This window comes from Hippopotamus amphibius, chromosome 10 (genome assembly GCF_030028045.1).
Source record: "Hippopotamus amphibius kiboko isolate mHipAmp2 chromosome 10, mHipAmp2.hap2, whole genome shotgun sequence".
Classification (NCBI taxonomy): domain Eukaryota; kingdom Metazoa; phylum Chordata; class Mammalia; order Artiodactyla; family Hippopotamidae; genus Hippopotamus; species Hippopotamus amphibius.
In genome coordinates this window covers 53,877,769-53,901,823 of record NC_080195.1, presented here as the reverse complement: position 1 = coordinate 53,901,823, position 24,055 = coordinate 53,877,769, and positions in this window count along the sequence as shown.

The window sequence follows — 24,055 nt, the reverse complement described above, 5'->3', positions numbered from 1 at the left end:
GATATGAGAACGCCTTTGAAATAAATCTACAGCCCCTCAACATTCTTGACCCATAACTATGGACATCACTGCACTGCACGTGTCTAAAGATCAAACTTCTACTTAGTGACATATTTATAAAAAGAACCTAATATGGTTCTTAACACACAGTAGGTATTCCGAAATGTTATTTCTCCTTCCCTTCCCCTTACCTTGATTTCCTCAGCTGTGACAAAGACAAAAGAAATGTTAGTAACTTACCATTGTTAGCAATCTACCTTCCTTCTAGTGTCCTCTTTACGTCAGGTCAGGCCCTCCTTTATTGGGAAGATTCCAAGTAATAAGTACAGTGGGAAAAGATATTAACAAAATGACTAATGTTATCCATACAATAAAGGCCAAGGTGTAGAAGGATGAGGAGGGTCTAAATGGTACTGGTGAACCCAGTGACAGGGCAAGAATAAAGATGCAGATATAGAGAACGGACTTGAGGACATGGGGCGGGGGGGTAAGGGAAGCTGGGATGAAGTGAGAGAGTAGCATTGACATGTATACACTACCAAATGTGAAATAGATAGCTAGTGGGAAGCTGCTGCTTAACACGGGGAGATCAACTGGATGATGGGTGATGACTTAGAAGGCTGGGATAGGGAGGGTGGGAGAGAGTCACAGGAGGGAGGGGATATGGGGATATATGTGTAGGTGCAGCTGATTCACTTTGTTGTATAGCAAAAACTGGCACAACAGTGTAAAGCAATTATATTCCAATAAAGAGCTAAAAAACAAAAACCAAAAATAACTCATAGACTAATTCAGTGACTTAACTACCACAGCAGGTTGCTTATGGGAGAAATGGATGCTGACCAGGGAATTATATCATCTCAACAGCATGGAATAGTGGAGTAGACACATCGTGGAGAACTTGGAGGACCTGGAGAACCAAGAACATCCAACCTCTCTAAAACCATGTTTCCCTTACCTCAGAATACTGTGACTTCCTAATGGAAGAAAGCTAGTTACTCCTCATATCCTATATTCTTCCACGTTGCTCTGTTGAGGTCCAGGATTCAAACCAGCAAGGCCTGAAAGATGAGATCAGAATGAGACAAGGAAAGAATTACATGTTGGAAAATATATAGTGATAGATGAATTTTTATCTCCAATAATCTAGAGACTATTTCTGGGAATAAATTTTATTTTTTTCTTAACAACTAAAAAGAGTTTATGGAGGCTGGATAGAGAGAGTTGAAAGAGGAGGAGATGACACCTGGAAGCACCGGGGAGTGGGCAGTTGTCAGACAAGTAAAGTACTTAGCAAGCCATTGGGAGAGAGGCTTTCTAGAAGTTTGGGGAAGCATTGTGATTGAAATTACTCTTTGTGAAGTTTTTTGAGAGAGTTTATAGTCAAGATTCAAATGCTCCTAATTAGACTCTTGTGGCCAAATCTTAGTTTTTGTTTAACTGTAATTCTTTACTTAGGCCCATGCTTGAAGTAAGAGCAAGCCAACCTGCCTTCACCTGCCTTCAAATTCTCTAAGTTCACAGAATTTCTAGATGAAACTTGGGTGGGCAATAGAAAGCTGAATTTGGAAAGATTTCTGGAATTATCCTACATGAATACCACTCAAACAAGGGGGAAATTTTAAAAAACTGATTGGCAAAGAGCAAAAGGTATTATAAATACACATCTTATCTCTCTTTGTAGAGGCTTATAAAATGCTACAAAAATATGTCTAGTACCTCATCATTTGATCCACTGCTCAATAAAAAAGGAAGCCAGAGTAGCTAAGATGATATGTCATAAAGAACTGAGGCTGTGAGGAAGGAAAAAGGTACTCAGAGCCAGTATATATAATCTGAAGGGACAGTTTGTTTTAAGAGTTTATAGAGTGAAAGGAAATACTCATGAAAGGTTTTGACATGAAGAGCTGAAGAAATTAGAATTTCAGAAGTTTTGTGATCTGTCTGTTGGTCTTTTCAAAAGATACTGTATTAAATGGTCAAACTGATTTCCTTTTTTTTTTTTTTTTTCTTTTTAAAAATGAGTCTCTACTGAGACTGGCTGCAAGGAAAGATCCAACTAGCCTGACTTGCTGCATGTTATAAAGAAATAAGCATAAGTGTGTTTTCTTTTTTCTTTTTTAATCCCTTTTTCATTCCCTTTCATCATATTTTATCACCTATAGGTAAGTGTTTGGAGGGTCAAGTTTGCTTATCTATCCACAGAGCCTAAGACAATATCGGGCACATAATACTCGTTCAATGGATTGCCTAATGAGTGATTGAGTTAACAATCTAATTTTTACAGAGGAAAAACACATCAATTGATCACTGTCATCTATATTGACAAGATACTTAAGAGACGTAGCATATTTTTATTTCAATTTTTCTGACAAGAATGCACACATTGAAAAAGAATCAGGAATTGTGAATGATGTCCATGTCAAAGAGTGGTCAACGGAGTGGCTCTTCATATATTTATTAGAAATCTGGTTTCTTGCCATTTTATTTCTATCCATCCACCAGTGGAAGAGATACTCATAAATGTTTTATTGAATAGCTTTCATTTTAACATAAGCAGTAAGTTGGAGAGCAGATGCTTCCACATCTATTGGATTGTCTTTGTGATGAAGCCAAATGCCAGGGCTGCTTTGGCAAGAACTTTAATATTGGCTAGGTCTCGGGATCAACTGTCTTCAACAGGATTTATTTTTTTTTTCAAATTATCATTTAATAACTTTTTAAATATTTTATTGACTAGTCTGAAGAAAGTCCTTCAAATTCTCCACCAAAAACAGCATAATTTGGGGATAATAACTTGACAGCTCCCTTTCTGAACACTGGACCATGCTAGGTATCCCCTCTTCAGCCTTACTCTTCAGACACCACTTCCTCACCATCACTCTGACTCACACCACACCTTCTAGCCTGTAAGTGATTCCAGGTGATTGATATGGGAAGCTCTGGACCAAGTTAAATTCCACACTAACTCCTTTCTCCCTCCTCAGGGTCTTTACTTTGCTTCCACCTTTCACCTGACATAGCTCAATTAATTCTACTTTGGGCAATTTTTATTTTATACCTGTTAAAAGTATTTTATACCTGTTAAAGGTATTTTATACCTGTTAAAGGCTGGCAGTGTACTATATTTGGCCACACAGGTTTCTGAGGGCAATAACACAGGGAACATTCAAGCTGAATTAAATTCTTCATATTGGATGTGAGTTTTTCACCACAAATTCCTGGTCTTACTCTGCTGAGATGGACTGTATCATAAATCAAATATAGTGGCTTAAAAAATAAGTTTATTTTTACTATATAAGAAATCCAGAAGTAGTTGACTGCAGGATTGTTGTAGTAACTCAGCAATCAGTATGACTCCACTTAGCCTTCTCATTGTGGTTGCAAGATGGTGGCAAAGGCTCTGCCATCATATCATATTTGGCCAAGAAAAATAAAGAAGAAAGAAGAAGCAGCATTAGCAGATGTCCACTTGCATGTCATTAGCCAGAAGTCTGTCACGTGGCCAACACTGATAGGATGTTACTTGGGCCAATCTACCATGTCTGCCACACTTCTCTTTACCGCTTTCCCTTAAGGTCTAGGCTTAAAGCTCCCCTGCCTTAGTATTTTGCTTGGCCCTCCAGAACTAAGGGCATCTCTGAAACAGAAGGTCTTCTCCATCTTACTAATCGAGTGGCAGGAAAAAGAACTCAAACAAAAAAGGGTGGTATTTGTACCACTTCATTTCTCCCACGAACTCGGCCACTGCCAAGCACCATAAAAGCACACATTTAATCTGTGATGATCTCATTTGGCTCCTTACATATTGGTGTCCATCTTCTCTAAGGAAGAGAATTCACTTCTGGAAATAGGAAAGACTCACATCAAAACTATATTCTGAATGTAGTATTTGAAGCTTAGAGAATGTCAGTTCCAAGCACCAGGGCATTGTTTAGAATTGTTCACATCATATCTGCTTTTTATCTTTATCCTGATTCTTAATAATATTGAAGGACCAGCATGTCATAGAAAAACAATTCACTTTTCTAAATATCAAGGGCAGATGGAATTTTTCCTGAATTTCAAAACAAACAAAAACTGTCGAATCTAGGAATTTGGCCTTTGCTATGTTCTCTTCTTCCAACTTTTTATTTTAGAAAATTTGCTAAAAAGGAACAACAAACAGTCTTATATCTTTCACTTACATTCACCAATTTTTAACATTTACCACCTCTAAATATTTAAGCCTTTAGCTCCTAAGACCCAAGATGTTCTCTTATATGATCATAGTACAATGCTCACATTAAATAAATTTCATATTGATTTGTTGTTATCATTATATCTTGTGCATATTCTAATTTCTCTTATTATTCCAATAATGTTCCATAGGATTTTTTCCTCCTTTCCAGGGCTCAATCAATGCATCTAATTGCTATAACTCTCTAGTGTAATCAAGACTAGTTTATTGGTTGTTTTTTCTTTCTTTTTTCTCTTATGTGACACTGATATTTTTGAGAAAAGTAAGCCATTTGTTTGCAGAATGTCTCTCATTTGGATTTGACCATTTCCTCATGAGTATATTCAGGCTAAGCATCTTTAACATGAATACTACATAGGTGGTTTTGTACCATTCTCAGCGCATCCATATTAGGAGATGGATGATGTCAGTTTGTCCTGCTACTAGTGACATTAAATTTAATCATTTGGTAAAAGTAGAGTTCACCAGATTTCTCTTTTGTAGTATTATCTTTTCCCTTTATAATTCATAACTAATCTCTAAGGCCATATGTTGAGACCATGCAACTCTCCTCTTCTCCAACAGTTTTTAACCCAATGGTTTTATCATCCATCAAAGATTTATTCCTGAATCAATTCCTAAAATATTGGTTGCAAAATGATAATTTTCTAATCTTGTAATTTCTCCTATATGTATTAGATGGCTTTTTTTTAATAAAAAAAGAGATTTCCCTTCTGTCCCTTCTTCCTTTGATCTTTGAAAATTAGCTAGTATTCTTATGGATGAATTTCATATTCATGGTATTATAAATCATTGCCATCATTATTTCTTTTTGAGGCTCAAATTATCCCAAATTTGCCAAACATGTGTTTGTGTCCTCCTGACATACTCCTATCAATTTTTGAGAACTTTTACTCTCTGGCATAGCAAAATACCCCAGACCCATCTTGTTTCCCCAGATACAGACCCAGAGCCAGCCATTATCCAAGGAGCTCTGGCTCCTTTTAGAGGAGAATAGTACTTATAAAAATCAATATCTAGGTGCTAAGTATGCTCACTGCTATTGAAGTACTATTGCTCTTAGCTTTATCAGTGGACAGAGCTAGGAAATATGCATCTTAAAAATCATTAACTTGCATTGAAAACTCCAATTCAAATTCAATGCTATAGTATTCTTCCTCTCCTCCCATTACGCATTTGCAACTTCCTTCTTCCACAGTTGGAAATGAATGTAGTACCATCGATATCAATATATGTACTTATTTGTTCAATCACAAAATGTACAAGAAAGAGTTTCAGACTTACCGCAACTATAGTACTACCACTAGCAAATGTATTAGTTAAACTCAAGATTTCTTTTTGTCCTTGGAATATATCCCACTGGGAATATAGTCAGAGTATGATCAATTTGATATGCAATTATATTTTTCTCATATTTGTGTTCAATTTTAGAGTTTTTGCAGTTCTTTGTTGAATTAATATTTTTTGAATATGAAAGCAATAACATGGTTCAAAAGTCAAATCTATATAAAAATACTCAACAAAGTCTCATTCCTTTTCCTATTTTTTCTAATCTGTTTCTACATATATTCTGTAGGTAAGAAATTTAATCATTCTTTAGTTTATCCTTCCTGTGTTTATTTTACAAAAATAAGTAGATATACACACCTTCATAAATAAAAACATACACATTTTTAAATTTTTCCCTAGCTTTATTGAGATAAAATTGACAAATAACATTGTGTAAGTTTAAGGTGTACAATATGATTATTTGAGTCTCATATATATTGTGAAAAGTCAACCACAATAAGATTAGTTAACATATCCTTCACTTCACTTAATTTTGTTGTTGTTATGGTGAGATTAAGGCTCTGATCTCATAGTAACTTTCAAGTATACAATACAGTACTGTTAACTGTAGTCACCATGATATACATTAGATTCCTGAAACTTACTCATCTTACAAATGAAAGTTAGTATCAGTTGGCCAACATATCCTCACTTCCCCCACCCCTCAGCCCCAATTTATTTGAGAAACCTTCATATTGTTTTCTGTATTTGGTTCCCTTGTCTAATATTAGTTAACTGTATATGCATGGGTTTATTGCTGGGCTCTCTATTCTGTTCCATTGGTCTATGTGCCTGTTTTTATGCCAGGACCATAATGTTTTGATTACTATAGCTTTGTGATATAATTTGAAATCAAGATGTGTGATGCCTCCACCTTTGTTCTTTCTCAAGATTGCTTTGGCTATTCAGGGTCTTTTGTGGTTCCATGAAAATTTTAAGATCTTTTTTTCTATTTCTATGAAAAATGCCATCAGGATTTTGAAAGGGATTGCATTGAATCTATAGATGGCTTTGAGTAGTATGAATATTTTAACAAAGCTTTCAATTCATGAACATGCATTTGTTTGTGCCTTCTTCAGTTTCTTTTATCAGTGTCTTATAGTTTTTTAATGCGGTCCATATATATAATGGGATATTAGCCATAAAAAAGAACAAAATAATGCCATTTGCAACAACATGAATGGACCTAGAGATTGTCCCACTGATTGAAGTAAGTCAGACAGAGAAAGACAAATATCATATGATATTGCTTATGTGTGGAATCTAAAAAAAAAGAGTAAAAGAGAATTTAGAAGTAGAGTCATGGATGTAGAAAACGAACTTATGGTTACCAGGGCACAAGGAGGAGGGGAGGGAATAAATTGGGAGATTGGGATTGACAAATACACACTACTATATATAAAATAGATAACTAATAATAAGAACCTGCTGCATAGTATAGGAAACTCTACTCTATAATGGCCTATATGGAAAAGGACCTAAAAAAGAAAAGAAAAAAGAGGAAAAAAAAAGAGAGGATATACGTATAACTGATTCACTATGCTGTACACCTGAAACTAACACAACATTGTAAGGCAACTATACTCCAATAAAAACTTAAAAAGATTTAGGGAGCAAAACCCAGACTTCTGCATTATTAATCAACACCCCTGGTGGCTCTGTATATATATATATATATATATATATATATATATATATATATATATATAATTTCACAATAAGATCTGGTTAGGTAATAAGACAAATACACATTTTTATTTGCCTTTCTTTTCACAAATATATACACCATATTTCCTCTTAAATTATATCACTTAGATATTTTTTAAAATTCTTTTTATATTTGTGTATTATTTAATTCTGTGGATTTTTTGATTAGCATAATCACCAATTATTGGACATATAGGTAACTTTTCAATAATTTGTTATAAGTAATGTCATAATGAGTAAGTAATGCATTTTGTATGAGCGTATTACTAAAGGTGTATCTTTAGGGTAAATTTCTAGAACTGATTTCTAGGTCAAAGGGTGTGTGGTTCTGTTATATATTGCCAAATTTGCCTCCATAGGAGTTATACAACTTTACATTTCTAGCATCAATATAAGAGAGTACCTATTTCCCCACAGTCTGAGCAACAACCAAGTGTGTTATCAAACTTTAAAAATTTTTCCAACCTAATCAGAAATGAAGCTTTAATTTAAGGTAGTTTTAAACACATTTATAGTAGTATGGATGAAGCTGTACATCTTTCCAAGAATTTAAGACCATTTTCTTATATCTTATGGTGCTAGGTCTTTCCTTATTTTTTCCCTTTTTTTTAAGGACTTGCTATTTCTTGATTTCTTTTGATTCTTTATATTTTTCGGGAGTTGGCTCTTAGGGTAAATGTTATACAGATGTTTTCTCCCAGTTTTTAATTTATATTTTAATTGTATTTTTGGCTCTTTTTTTCTAGGCAAAAAGAATTGCTTTCTTATTTTTTATATTTACTGGTCTTTCCTTTTATTGCATCAGATTTTGAGACTCAAGTAGAAAGCTTTGCCTTCATCCAAATTATAGGGACATTTATCCATGTTTTCTTCTATTCCATATATGGTTTCTTTTAAAAAGAGAAAGAGAGAGAGAGAATTAGACTTCTGATACTTTGAGAGTTCATTTTGTGTAACCTATGAGATATAAATTCAATATTATCCTTTCAAATGACTATGCAGGTGGCCAGCTGCATTTATTAATGAGCCTGTAGTTTCTACAGTGGCTAAGGTGTCATCTTTATCCTATTGTGTTTGGGTTTATTTCAGAACTTTCTATTCTTTTCTACTGTTCTTTCTGTCTCTTTTGCCATTACGTAATTGTTTTGACTATAGAAAGTTTCTAATGTTTCAGTATCTGATAAGTATGCACTGCCCTGCCACTCCATGCTCTTCTACAAGATTTCATCATTATTCTTGCATATTTTCTTTTCCATATGAATTTTTCCATATTAACTTGTGTAGCTACAAATTTAAATTATGTGATTTTTTATTGAAATTATATTAGGTTCATATATTAACTTAGAGAAAATTGACATGCATATGATACTGAATCCAAAAACAAGGAATGTTTTTGCTTTTTTTCAAATCTACTTTTGTGTCTTTGGTGTCTTTTTTCCTAAGCCTTTTAAATATTTTGTTGCAGTTTAAAAGGGATTCTTTCCTATTATATCTTTTTATTGGCTATTGCTTGTATAGTTGAAAACTATTGGTTTTTCTATGTTAATTTTTATATCCTCTTACTTAATAGAATGTTTATTATATAAGCTTGTTTTATAACTAATTCCCTTGTATTTTCAAAATACTGTCAAATCATTTGCAAATAGGTGAAGTTTTCCTTCTTTTCCATTTTGGTCAATATTCCCATACAATGTTAAATAATAGTGGAGAAATAGGCATTTATGGCTTGTTCTCGATTTCAGTGTGATTGCTTCTATCATGTGCATGTGTGTGTATGTGTGTTCTTATTCCATTAAATACTATCAGAAAAATGGGTATCAATTGTGTCAAAGGCTTTCTGAGTAACTATGATTTTTCACCCTGGAATTAATATGAAGAAATTGTCTTCATTGATATGAAGATGTATGTTAACAGATTTGCAAACATTAAGGCATGCCATATTTCAAGAATAAATCTCACTTGGTCATGATGTACTATTTTCCTATACAACTGTTCAATTCCATTTGTTAACATTTTATTTAGGATATTTGCATCAGTGTTTACAGAATATTTTGGGGGTTTTTTTGGTCTTGTTTTGTTTTCTGCTACCATCAGATTCAGGAACTAATGTTATATTTGTCTCATAAGAAGTACTTTGGAAGGTTTTGTTCACTTTTGAAGCATGAGAACAATTTATATAGCATTAGGATCACCTAGATGTTAACCATTTCATAAAATGCACTTTTGGAAACACCTAGATGGGGTACTTTTGTTGGGGGAACTTTTTTTTGAACTTTCACTATTCTCCTGTGAAACTAGTCTATTTCACCTCTGTGTGCAATAGAATTATTTTTACTTAATTGCATGTTCCTAGGAAAGTTTATCTCTTACCTAAGTTTATGATATATCTGCACAGTTACACAAAGTATTCTGCTATGACTTTTATTTCTCTGTATCTCTAGTTATTTTTCCTTGTAATTATGTTGTATACATGTGATTTATTGCTTTCTTTCTTTATAAATTTATGTGTCTATTTTTGTTAACTTTTTGAAAAAATCAGTATTTGGATTTAATATTATTTTTAAATTTTTATTATTTCTACCTCATTAATTTTTCTTTTTATTTTAATAAGTCCTTTTTTAGTTGTTTTTTTTTAAGATTTGTATTTTTTTGGAGTTTTGAGTTGAAAAATTAAGAAACTTATTTTTAATTTTACATTTCAACTGATACACGTTTAAGGTTTTGAATATTCCTTTGAAAAATGCTATAAGAAATAGATTCTGATATGTAAGGATTACATTTTTTAAATTTGCATTTATAGTTTTCACTTTCTTTTTTGCCTGGAAATGTTGAAAAAAAGTGGTTTCCTTTTTTTTTTTATAACTTGCAATGGGAAGAGAATTTTTGGTTTTCCACAGCATTTTATTATACATTATTGAATGTACAGAAAAGTTGAAAGGATTATACAGTAAACATCCATTTATCCACCATTGAGAGTTTATTATTCTTAACATTTTGCTATATAAGCTTTATCACATACCTGTTGATTTATCTATTCATCCAAAACTTTATCAATTGATCTCTTTATCAATTTATCTATTCATCTATAAATTCATCTCACTTTTTGAAGTGTTCCAAGTAAGTTTCAGACATCAGGACACATCAGCATTAAACAGTTTAACGTTTATATCATTAACTAGAATTCAGTATTCATTTATAGTTATTTTTGCTCTATTTTAGGTAATTTAACCTATAATGAAATGTACAAGCCATTAATGAGTTTTGGCAAATGCTTAGATCTAACTAAACACCTGTCAAGCTATAAGGCATTTTTGTCACCCTAGAAAATTCCCTAACACATCTTTATAGTCAGTATCCATTCCCAACACTTCAGAGGAAAACGCTGTTTATTTTTTTTTACCATATATTAATTTTTGACTGTTACAGAACTTTACTTTTAAAACAGTTTTTTATTTTTTCACATATATTAATTTTTGCCCCTTACAGAATTTTACTTAAATGGGCTAATACAGTACATACTCTAATGTGTAAAGTTTCTTTCACTGAGCATGATTTTTAAGGTTCATCAAAATTCTTGGCTGCATCAGTATTTTTTCCTTTGATGGTGACCAGCTCTCCAATTGTACGAATATACCACAGTTTATCTGGTTGCCTGATGATACATATTTGGATTGTTTCCAAATTTTGGCTATTATGAAAAGCAGCTTTGAACATTTTTGTGCACATATGTTTTTACCTCTTTTGGACAAATACCTATGAATTCAATTGTTGGGTCATAAGGTAGCTATGTACCTCATTTTTATACAAAACTTCCATGACACAGAAATTTTTATAAAATAAAATAGAGACAAATTAGACAGTATCAACATTTTAAATGTTTGCTTTCAAATGTCACCATTAAGAAAACAAACAGGCAAGCCACAAACTAAGAAAAAATATTTTCAAAATACCTGAGAACAGGTTTCCAAGAAATATATCTATCTAATATATGTATATATATATCTAATATATCTATGTACCTATATAGATATATCTATATAGGTATATTGATGTATTTATGTATATAGATATCTATATTGTGTGTAGATATCTAATATCTCATGTATCTAATATCTAATATATATTTCAGATATATATATGTAATACATATATTAAAACACAGTAAAAATACACACAAACACAATAAAAATGGCAAAGATTTGAATAGGCATTTCAAAACAGAATAACACGAATGGAAAATATGTGAAAAAATGTTCAAATCATTAGTCATCAGCAAAATGAAAATGTAAATCCTAATTGTGGGGACTTCTGATTTCTACTTCTGTATGTAAGGGAGCTTGGAAGTCATCGCTCCATGCCAACAAGTAAAAAGATGAACATGATTCTTCTGGAATCCATAAAATATGGGAGGACACAGGGCAAACCACTGCCCCCAAGAGTAGAGAAACAGACAGGTGAATATAAGGAGTTGTGGATTACCAGACTACTGGAGCAGAGACCCGCCAGGAGAAACTGCCTTTAGAAGCAGTGCCAGAATAGAAAAAGCTGAACTATAATTGACAAGTTGCTTGAGACACAGTGTAGACAACTCTGAGTGTTAAAAACATCAAGGGGGATGCAGTCATGGGGGATCCCACAATATTGTGAGATGTACCTCCAGGGAAGGAGTCTAACCAAATTCCTACAGTATTAAATATCAGAGAAACCCCCTCCTGCTTGTGACAGACAAAAGGAACCATTCTGAAACATGCCAGAGCACTCAGCTCTTCCTACAAGGCCTGCTCTCAGGGGAAATAATTTAGTGAACATAATATTAGCTAAAAATATGTATATTAAGACACATATAAGAAACTTGGAAATTGCTTCTCCCTCCTAACAACAAATGAAAAGCTGAAGAGACTGAAAAGTCAACAACTCTTCTTTTTTTTTTTTTTTTTTCACATTTTAAAGCTCTTTATTGGAGTATAATTGCTTTACACTGTTGTGCCAGTTTTTGCCGTACAACAAAGTGAATCAGCTGTATTTATACATATATCCCCATATCCCCTCCCTCTCGCGACTCCCTCCCACCCTCCCTATCCCATACCTCCAAGTCATTGCCCATCATCAAGTTGATCTCCCTGTTTTATGCAGCAGTTTCCCACTAGCTGTTTCACATTTGGTAGTGTATATATATCAATAGTATTCTCCCACTTTGTCCCAGCTTCCCCCTTGCCCCCCTTGAATTCTTAAGAGAGGGGAGGACACAGGATAAACCACTGTCCCTAAGATTGGAGAGACAGACCACTATAGGGAGGCAGGGCTTACCAGAGCCTCACTAGCTGGAACCCAACAGGAGCCAGTGCCGGGGTAGCAAAGACTGGGCTGTAATTGAACAAATCTCTGAGCTGGAGGCTCAGTGCAGACAGCTCTGAGAGTTAAAAGCTTCAAGGGACCTAGTTTTGGGGGGCCCACAATATTGTAAGATTTACCTCTAGGAGCTTGACTAGGTTCCTACAATAAACAACAGAGAAAAATCCTCTCCTGCTTCCTGCAGTGGGAGGGGAAAAGGAACCACTGGGAAAAACTCCACAGTATTCTGTAATTGTTAACAAGGCCTGCCCTCCGGAGAAACTAGTTAAACAGAGCCTAACCTGCTGGGGAAGGGAAATATTCAGTTCCAGCCCATGCTAGCCAACCTCTCCTACCTAAGGAGGGAGGAAAAAAACCTGAGAAACACTTGCGAAGTTCACAGGCTAAAGGCATAAGAGTCCCTAAAAGACTAATATCTAATCATAGGCTATAAAATGCCTTCTCTCCCCACAAACCTCACCATCATATTACTAATGGCCTATTTACAGGCAATTCCTCTTACTCACTATCTCTTGTCTGGGAAGAAAAAGGAAAATCACAGGACACACCAAAAGACAAAAAAAAAAAAAAAAAAAAAAAAAGGAAGAGATAGAATAAGCATCAGAACCAGACATGGCAAAAGTCTTCGAAATATCAGACTAGGATTTTAAAACAACAATGATTAATATGCTAAGGGCTCTATTGGATAGAGTGGACAGCATGCAAAAACAGATGGGTCATGTAAGCACAGAGATGGAAGTTCTAATAAAGAATCAAAAAGAAATAATAGAAATAAAAAATACTATAATAGAAAGGAATACCACCTTTGATGGACTTATTAGTAAACTCGACACAGCTGAGGAAAGCAACTCTGAGCTAGAGGGTGTATCACTAGAATCCTGGAAAACCAAAAGGCAAAGAGAACAAGGAAACTGAATCGATAATTAATAACCTTCTAAAACTGAAAGTAGGAGGCCCAGATGTGTTCACTGGTGAATTCTACTAAACACTTAAGGAATAGATTATACCAATTCTCTACAATCTTTCTCAGAGGGTAGAAGAAGAAAGAATACTTCCTAATTCATTCTATGAGGCCATCATTACCCTAATACTAAAATCAGACAAAAATATTACAAGAAAATTGCAAACCAATGTTTTTCATGAATGTAGATGCAAAAATTCTCAACAAAATATTAGCAAATCAAACCCAATAATGTATAAAAAGATAATACACCATGACCAAATACTTTTTATCCCACGTCTGAAAGCCTGGTTCAACATTCAGAAATTAATCAATGTAATCTATCATATCAACAGGCTATAAAAGAAAAATCACATGATCATATCAATAGATGCAGAAAACACATTTGACAGAATCTGTCATTCATGATAAAAATTCTCATTTAACTAAGAATGGAGGATAGTATTCTCAACTTTGTAAAGAATATCTGTGAAAAAAGTCTGTGGATAACATCATGCTTGATGGTGAGAAACTCAAAGCTTTCCAGTTAAGGTCAGGTACAAGGTAAGGATGTTCCCTTTCAGCACTTTTTCAGCATCATACTGGAAGGTCTATCTAATTTAATTAGAAAAGAAAAACAATGGAAAGGAAGGAGAGGAGAGGAAAGGAAAGGAATACAGATTGGAAAGGAAGAAATAAAATTATTTTTGTTTGCAAATGACATGATTATCTATGTAGAAAATCCAAAAGAAATGCCAAAAATCTTCTGGACTTGATTAGCGATTATAACAAGGTTGTAGGATGTAAAGTTAATACACAAAAGTCAAATGCTTTTCTATATATCAGCAATGAACAAATACAATTTGAAATTAAGAACACAATACCATTTATATTAGCACCCATGAAAACAAAATACTTAAAAGTAAATTTAATAAAATATGTATAATATCTACACAAGGAAAACAACAACAACAAAGCTTTGATGAAGAAAATCAAAGAGCTAAATAAATGGAGATATATTTTATGTTCACTGATAGGAAGACCCACTATTGTCAAAATGTCAGTTCTTCTCTACTTGATCTATAGATCCAATGCAATCCCAATCCAAATACCAGAAAATTATTTTGTGTATATTGATAAACTGATTTTAAAGATTATATGGAGAGGCAAAAGCCAACATAATATTGAAGGAAAAGAACAAAGTTGGAGAGACAACACCTGATTTCAAGACTTACTATAAAGCTACAGTAATCAATACAGTGTGGTGTGGGTGATATAATAGACAACTAGATCAGTGGAGCAGAACAGAGAGCCCAGACATAGATCCCCATAAACTGATCTTTGATAAAGGAGCAAAAGCAATACATGGAGCAAAAACAGTTTTTCAACAAACATACTGGAATAACTGGACATCTACATGCAAAAAAAAAATGAATCTAGATATAGACTTTACACTCTTAACAAACACTAACTCATAATGAATCACAGAACTAAATCTAAGATGCAAAATTATAAAACTCCTAGAGGATAACAAAGATGAAAACCTAGATGACTTCCAGTGGCAATGGCTTTTTATATACAACACCAAAGGCATGATCAATGAAAGAAGTATTTGATATGCCAGCTTCACTAAAATTACAAACTTCTGCTCTGTAAAAGACAACGTCAAGAGAATGAAAAGATGACACAGACTGGGAAATAATATATGCAAAAACACATCTGATAAAATACTGTTACCCAAAATATGCAAAGAAATCTTAAGCTAAATAATAAGAAAACAAACAATTCAATTCAAATTGGGCCAAAGACACTTGACAGAGACTTCATAAAAACGATATACAGATGGCAAATAAGCACATGAAAAAATGTTTCACATCATATGTCATCAGCGAAATGCAAATTAAAACAACCATGAGATACCACCTCACACTTATTAGAATGGCCAAAATTTGGAACAGTGAAAAAACTAAATGCTGGTGAGGATGCGGAGCAATAGGAACTCCTATGCTCTGCTGGTGGGAAGGCAAAATGGCATAGCCACTTTGAAAGTCATTGTGACGGTTTCTTACAAAACAAGGTGTATCTTTACCATATGATCCAGCAATCATGCTCCTTGGTATTTACCCCCAAAAGCTCAAAACTTATGTCCACACAAAAACCTGCACACATATGTTTATGGGAGCTTTATTCATAATTGCCATAACTTAGAAGCAATCAAGATGTCCTTCAGCGGGTGAATGGATAAATAAATGGAACATTCAGACAATGGAATATCATTTAGTGCTAAGAAGAAATGACACCTGAAAAGACAGGGAGGAAGCTTAAATGCATATAAGTGAAAGAAGCCAATCTGAAAAGGCTACATATTGTATGATTCCAACAGTATGACATTTTGGAAAAGGCAAAACAATGGAGACAATAAAAAAAATCAGTGATTGCCAGGGGTTGGGTGGAGGAGGAATGCAAAGATGGAACACAGAGGATTTTTAGGACATTGAAAATACTCTGTATGATACCATAATAATGGATATGGTATATATTTGCCCAAATAGAATGTACAACATCAAGAGTGAACCATAATATAATCTATGGACTTTGGATGATTATGGTATGTGGATATAGGTTCATTAATTATAACAAATGTACCACTCTGCTAGGGAATACTGATAATAGGGGAAACCATGTATTTGTGGAGCCAGGGAGAATATGGAAAATATCTGTACTTTCCTTTCAATTTTTCTGGGAATCTAAAACTGCTCTGAAACTATGCTGTCAATTTTTTTAAGCCATTAAAAAACAAAGAAGAAAAAAAACCTAATGGGATACCAAGACACACCCACCATAATAACTAATTAAAAACTGAAAATAGCAAGTGTTGGAATGATTTGGAGAAACTGAAATCTCATACACAGAATAATTTTTACTTCCTGTTTCTCTCATTGTTTAGTTATGTGCAAATATAGTTTTGATTTTATGATTTCTTGGTAACATAACAATATGAAATATCTACTTTATGTAATATTTTTATTATTACGAAGCACTTTTTATCTCATAATACACTTCCATCAATACAATTTGTCTATCTCATAATATTATTTATCTTTAAATATAATTTAGCTTTTGCTTTTTTAGTGTCTCTATGTTAAATCTATTTTTTCATTCTTTAACTATCAACTTATCTGAGACTTTATTTCTTGCAGACTGATTATATTTGGAACATGGTTCTACATTCATTATGATAATCTCTGTCTTTTAATTGGTAACTTTAGTCCATTTACCTTTAATGTAATTATTCATATGATTGATATTAGGTATACCATTTTTCTATTTATTTTCTATTTGTCCCATCTGTCTGAAAAGAAAAAAATGCTCCTCTGTTCCTTCTATTCTGTCATGTTTTGTACCTATTGTATAGTTTTTATAATTCAGCTTAATGCCTCTATTTTTTTTTTTTTAGCTTTACCTCTTTGTTTTCTAACTTCAGAATGGTTGCTCTAGGGGTTACAAAAAACATCATTATCTTATCACAGTCTATTTAAAGTTAGTGCAACATCATTATGTATATAATGTAAGAATTTGGAAATAAATATCTTATTTCCCTCATCTATTAAGCTATTTTATATGTATTATGTATACATATATTAAAAATTACACACCATGGTGTTATAATTTTTGTTTTAAATAGTTATATGCAACAGATTCAATGCAATTCCTACCAAAAATCCATTAATGGCTTTTGCAGAAATATAAAGATTCATCCTAAAATTCATATGGAATATCAAGGGATCTTGAATAGCCAAAAAAATCTTAAGAAGAACATAACTAGAGGACTCACAAATACTGATTTCAAAACTTCCTAGAAAGATACAATAATCAAAGCAGTGTGGTATTGGCATAAAGACAGACAAATAGACCAATGGAAGAGAATAGAGAACCCAGAAATAAACTTTGGCATATACGTTCATTTGATTTTTGACAAGTGTGCCAAGGCCACTCAGTGAGGGAAAAGACAATCTTTTCAATAATTGATGCTGAGAAAACTGAATATCCACATGCAGAAGACTTAACATGGCATACAAAAATTAACTCAAAATGGATCAAAGACCTAAATGTGTGACCAAAAACTATAAAACTCTTAAAGGAAAATATAGCATAAAATCTTTATGGTATTGGATGTAGCAGTGACTTCTTGGATATAACACCAAAGGCACAGGCAATGAAAGGAAAAATAGCCAAATTGGACTTCATGAATATTTAAAATTTTGTGTGTCAAAAATAACATCAACAGATAAAAAAGGGAACCCACAGAATGGGAGAAAATATTTGCAATCATATATCTAATAAGGGATTAATATCCAGAATATATAGATAACTCCTAAAATTCAACAACAATAAAACAAACAACTTGGTTTAAAAATGGGAAGAGGACTTGAATAGATATTTCTCCAAAGATGTACATCACCAAACATTAGTGAAATGCAAATCAAAACTACAATACTACCTGACATCCATTAGGATGACTACTATCAAAAATCCAGAAAATATAAAATGGTGGTGAAGATGTGGAGAAATTGGAACCCTTCTATACTGTTGGCGAGAATGTATAATGATATAGGTGTTGTGGAAAACAGTATGGTGAGTCTTAAAAAAATTAAAAATAAAAAATATTATGATTCAGCAATTCCTCTTCTGGGTATATACCCCAAAGAATTGAAAACAGGATCTCATAGAGATATTTGTACACCCATGCTCAGTGCAGCATTATTCACATTAGCTAAATCACATAAGCAGTCCAATTGTCCATCAACAGATGAATGGACAAGCAAACTGTGGTATATAATACAATGGAATATTACTTGGCTTTAAGAAGGAAGGAAATTATGACATATGCTACAACACTGATGAACCTTGAGGACACTGTGTTTAAGTAAAATAAGCCGATCACAAAAAGATAAATACTTTCTGACCCTATGTGATGTACTTTGAGTAGTCAAAGACAGAAAGTAGAATGGTGGTTGCCAGGAGCTAGGTATAGAGTTTTACTTGTACTAGATGAAAACAGCTACAGGCATGGATGGTGGTGAAGGTTCCTCAACATTATGAATATATTTAAGGTCATTAAAATTTACACTTAGAATGGTTAATATTTGTATATACAAATATCAAACCATTATGTTGTACAACTGAAACTGTAATTTGTCAACTATATCTCAGTTTAAAAAATGGTTAAGATACTAAACTTTATGTTACATGTATTTTACCACAATAAACAATTGGAGAAAAATCATATATGTTTTAAAGAAATTAAAAGAAAAATATAGTTTATTATATTTTTCCATGTTTATCATTTCTGATACTCTACAACCCTACCCCCAAATCTGACTTTCTGTATATTATTATCTCACTTAATGAAGTACATCCTTTAGTTCATGTCTGTTGGTGATGAAATCTCTTAGTTGTTTTGGTTTTTAACCGGATATGGAATTCTGGATTGACTGAATTTTCTTTCTGCACCTTAAAAATAATTGTCCACTGTCTTCCTGTCTTCTGTCCTCCACTTTGTAATGATATGTCATTCATCATTCTTACCATGTTCCCATGTATAAATATTTTGGATTTTTTTCCTTCCATATTCCTTTAAGAATTTTTTTTTTATCTTTTCAACAGTTTGAACATCATTTACCTAGGTCTTTTTTCCTTGTATTTAACTTGCACAGATTTACTGAGTTTTGTGTTTCTTTACATTTATGCCTTTAATACCTTTGGAGAAATTCCAAACATTTCTTCAATTAAATGCCTGCCTCATTCTTTCCTTCTTGTTCTTCTCAGACTCCAAATATATATAGATATGTTAAAATTTTTTATATTTGCCCATGTCACTGAGGCTCTCTTCACTTGTTTTACAATTATTTTCTTCCTATTCTTCAGATTAGATAATTTCTATTGTTCTATTTCAAATTCCATAATTTTTCTCTTTTGTCGTTATTGTGCTGTTAAGCCAGTTCAGTGAATTTTTATGTCAGTTATTCTAAAGTTGTAGAATTAACACAGGGGGTTTTGTTTTTTTACAGTTTTTATTCTCATGCTGAGATTCTCTACTTGTTCTATCACTATGAGAATACATTCTTACATCATTGGGCATAATTATAGGCTGCTTTAAAATTCTGGTCTGGTAATTCCAATGTCTTGGTCATCACAGATTTAATTTCTATTGATTTTCTTTTCTCTTAAGTGTGAGTCATATTTTCTGTTTATTTATATAGTAATTTTGAATATTATATTTTCTGTATTTGGTGCTTGATACATTGTTAAAACTGAATTGTTATTGTCTTCTTAATAATGCCAATTGTTTTTGCTTGTTTTAAAAACTACCTTGGCTGAATTCAAATTCTAAACTCTCTCTCCTATGACGAGTGGAAGCTACAATTTCTGTTCAGTTCTTTTAGTCTTATTGAACTCTTTGGAGTGAACCCTTCACATTCATAGTTCATACATCAACCAGAGATTTGGGTAGAGTTTATACTTAGACTTTGGGTGTTCCCATCTGAGGTGTTTTCCTTTTTAGGATTTTCCTTTTATTTTTTAGCTGTGATTAGCCCAAAGCCTTGCCCTCTGAGTTGTCACCAGAAACACTTCATGTTTCCAGCCAAGTTTGCACAACCCAATGCAGCATGCACTTGACTATATCCTGCCTCCAGCCAGAAAGTCATAAAAACAGATATTCAACCAGTATTTTCTTCATCTAAAAGTTGTTCCTCTCTGCTTTTGCCATCTCTGTAGTGCTTTCAAATAGCTGTTTTTATCCAGAGTTTATAAGTAGAATTCAATTATCTTTGTGAGGAAATTTAAAGATTATTTTAATATGATTTGTATGATTTGAGCTCATTTATGTTTAACAGATTTTATTTGAATTTCTTTTTTTATAAATATATTGCTTTTTTTTTTTTTTTGGCCATGCCACCAGGGATTGAGGGATTGAACTCATGTCCTCAGCAGTGAAAGCATGGAGTCCTAACCACTGGACATCCAGGGAATTCCCAAACATACCACATTTTTAAGAGTATTAATTAAATTACTAATTTTAAGAGTATTAATTAAATTACTAATAGGCAAAAATATCAAATTGTACACTGTAAATATATGCAGTTTATTGTATGTCAATTATATCTCAAAATTCTTAAAAAAAAGAGTATCAAGAATTTTTTATTTGGCATGCAACAGGTATACAGAGAAATAAATTATCTGAATATTTCCTCACCTTTGACTGTGTGATGTAAGTTTTAGGACTTATGAGAGCAAGAAAACTTAAACAAAAAATATTACTTGGTGTCTCCAATAGAAAACTGCATTATTTAGAGCATAGACTTCTGGGTTATCTGAATTTAACTCTATGGGATATCTGAAACGTTTGTTCCTTTATGCTATTTTACAACTCTGTAAGATGCAGATAAATTATAGTAATGCAAATAATTCTCATTGATAAACATGCAAAAAAATTCTGTCATATGGAGTTTCAATATACTTCCTTCCCCTCTTGGAAGATGCTGGTTTTGAGCCCATTTACAAATTCAGTATAGTATTCCTGATCTATAACTGTGTCTGTTCTTCAGATCCCCCTTTGAACTGGTTTTAACATCTGCCTGATTCCTTCATTAATAATGAGTTAACAAAATCTTTAACATATGCTTTATATTTGCATGAAAGCTATGATTTTACCCTTTATTTGAAAATCTTCCCTTGTCACAAAATACAAAAGTAATTCAGTGCAAGTCATACTAACAGGTACTTAGTAATTCATCATCCCACGCCCTTCTTGAAAATTTATTTTATACAAAAATTTAAAATTTATCTAAACTTTTATTCAATGTGGTTTGTGATTATATGCACTTCCATAGTTACCTGGATAACTAACAAACAATAAGCTACCAGTTATAAAATATTTTTTAAAGACAGCTTTGGCTGTTGGAAAGTACTTTCTTATATTAAGCCAAAATCTTCATGCAATTTCTAACTATTGGTTCTAGTTACTTGCTTATGCCAAACAGAATAAATGTAATCCCATTGCTATATAATTGTCCTCCAAATATAGAAAATGGTCATATTCGCTCTTAACCATTCTTCCCCTTTCAGGAAAAATCTCCTGAGTTCTTCAGCCTTCTTGAGATGATTTTGAGATGGATTAAAATCCCTTAATTACATTAGACACTCTGATATGGCACTACTCCACAGTAGACCCTACAATTCTATGACTATACATTGATGATTACACTAGCACTTTTGGCAACGACATCACTATGTCTTTTTTCACACAGAGATAAAACCATATGTGCTTCTGCCCATCCATATTTTCTGTAAACAATATTGTAAGATTTTGCTTTGAGGGTTTCATTTACATTTTAATGATATGACTGATGTTTGGTTTCAATTCCATAAAATCATCTTAATTATATTTACATATACTTTATAAATTTATTTTGGATTATTTTATATTTACAATGATATTTTTTGGCACAGTCATTTTTTATTCTTCTCAGGTTTTTGGGCATTTCAGATTTTTATTTTTGCTCACATGTTAGCTTGATATGTGTACATTTTACAATGCCTACTATTCCTTATTTATCACTCAACTATTTAACTTTTAATTGTTTTCACTTGACCACTATTACTATGGAATAATCAATAGGCTTTTCCTTCCTCCTTCCCTCCCTCCCTGCCTCCCTTCCTCCCTGGCTGCATTGGATCTTCCTTGCTGCACGTGGGCTCTCTTTAGTTGCAGTGAGTGGGGGCTACTCTTCATTGTGGTGCAATGGCTTCTCATTGCAGTGGCTTCCCTTGTTGCAGAGCACAGGATCTAGGTGCATGGGCCTCAGTAGTTGTGGCACGTGGGCTCAGTAGTTGTGGCACACAGGCTTAGTTTCTCTGTGGCATGTGGGATCCTCCCAGACCAGGGCTCGAACCTGTGTCCCCTGCATTAGCACGTAGATTCTTAACCACTGTGCAACCAGGGAAGTCCATCAATAGGCTTTTTCTATTTTTCTTTTTTTCTTATTTCTTTTTTTCTCATCTTCTTCTTCTACTTTTTAGTTACATTATATCTGCACTGACAGAACAGTTGCTATTTGTGACCCTTCTTGTCTCCACTTCGCTTTTAAAGGAAAAAAAAATGGAGAAACTCTGACATGTTACATAGTAAATATACAGAAAATGATAGGATAAAACTGAAGCCAAAAACATGAGTCATATTACAGTATAACAGTGATTATGATCAGTTTTTCTTGCCAGTCTTCCCAGAATTCATGTGCTTTGGATAGAACTTGTTCCCTGGTAGATTCCTCAGGAAGGGCTTTTAAGAATAGTATCCCCCACTTCTTGCAGGTTAAGCCCTATTTATTAATATTTCATTATGGTTTGGCTAGGATATATGTAAAATCCTCTGGTTTACCCTTTCTTTCCTAGAGTTTCTGAAAAATGCTACTCTGCTGTTGTTTTGTTTCATATTTTGTTGTTAATACAATGCCAATATTAATTTGTCCCCTTAATATAGGACTTGGTCTTTTTGTCTAGAGCCCTAAGGTTTGGTTTGGTTTCCTTTAATATTAATTTCTAAAAATTGTGTAATATGTTTTGGAATCATCTGTTTCTGGCCCAGGGTTTCCAGAAATAATGGGCCCTTCCAATAAATAAATTCAGGTGTTTTATCTCTAGACATTTTCTTGAAAATAGTTTTAAAAATGATTCTATTCCGTTGTTATTTTTTAAAAAAATTTTCCAGGACTCCAATTATATGTACTTTGAGTCTTCATTTTCCTATTATATTTATCAATCACTTTTGCTCTGATCTTTTTATACTACTTTATGTTCCTTTAGCTATTTTTATGCCTTTTCTTCATATTCTCAACTTAATATATTCCCTTTAGGGAATCTTATACTCTGTCTTCATGTTAATTAATTTTTGTCTTTTCCTTCTATTTCATTCTTGATTATGATCCTATTTCACAGCTTTCTGATTTTTTTAAATTTTTTTGAGTTTTTAAGTTTCTGATTTCAGTTGTTCTTACACATCCACAAATGCTTGTTTAATAACATTTAATTTAGGTTGGAGTGCTATGTTAGAGTTTCCTTCTGCTTCATTACTATTCATTTGGGAAATTTTTCATGAACTTAAATTTTTATTGTTATTTTCTGTTTCATTTCTAGCTTTGTATGGACATGGATGACCACTTTATTTTGAGATGCCTTATCTTCTGGGACTAGGAGGCAGGTGTGTGCAGACATGGCTGAAGGGCTTTAGGTAGCTTACTAAGTTTTGTAGTTGACTTTGTTCTTTTGTCTTGATATAGTGATATATAATCTTTTAGGAGACAGTAGTTGTGTTTTCTGATTTTGTGATTCCGTTTGTCTGTTTCTACAGAGTCAAGATACTTTTATATACCCTTGGTATTTTTTTTCCCTCAGATCTTTATTGGAATATAATTGTTTACAATGCT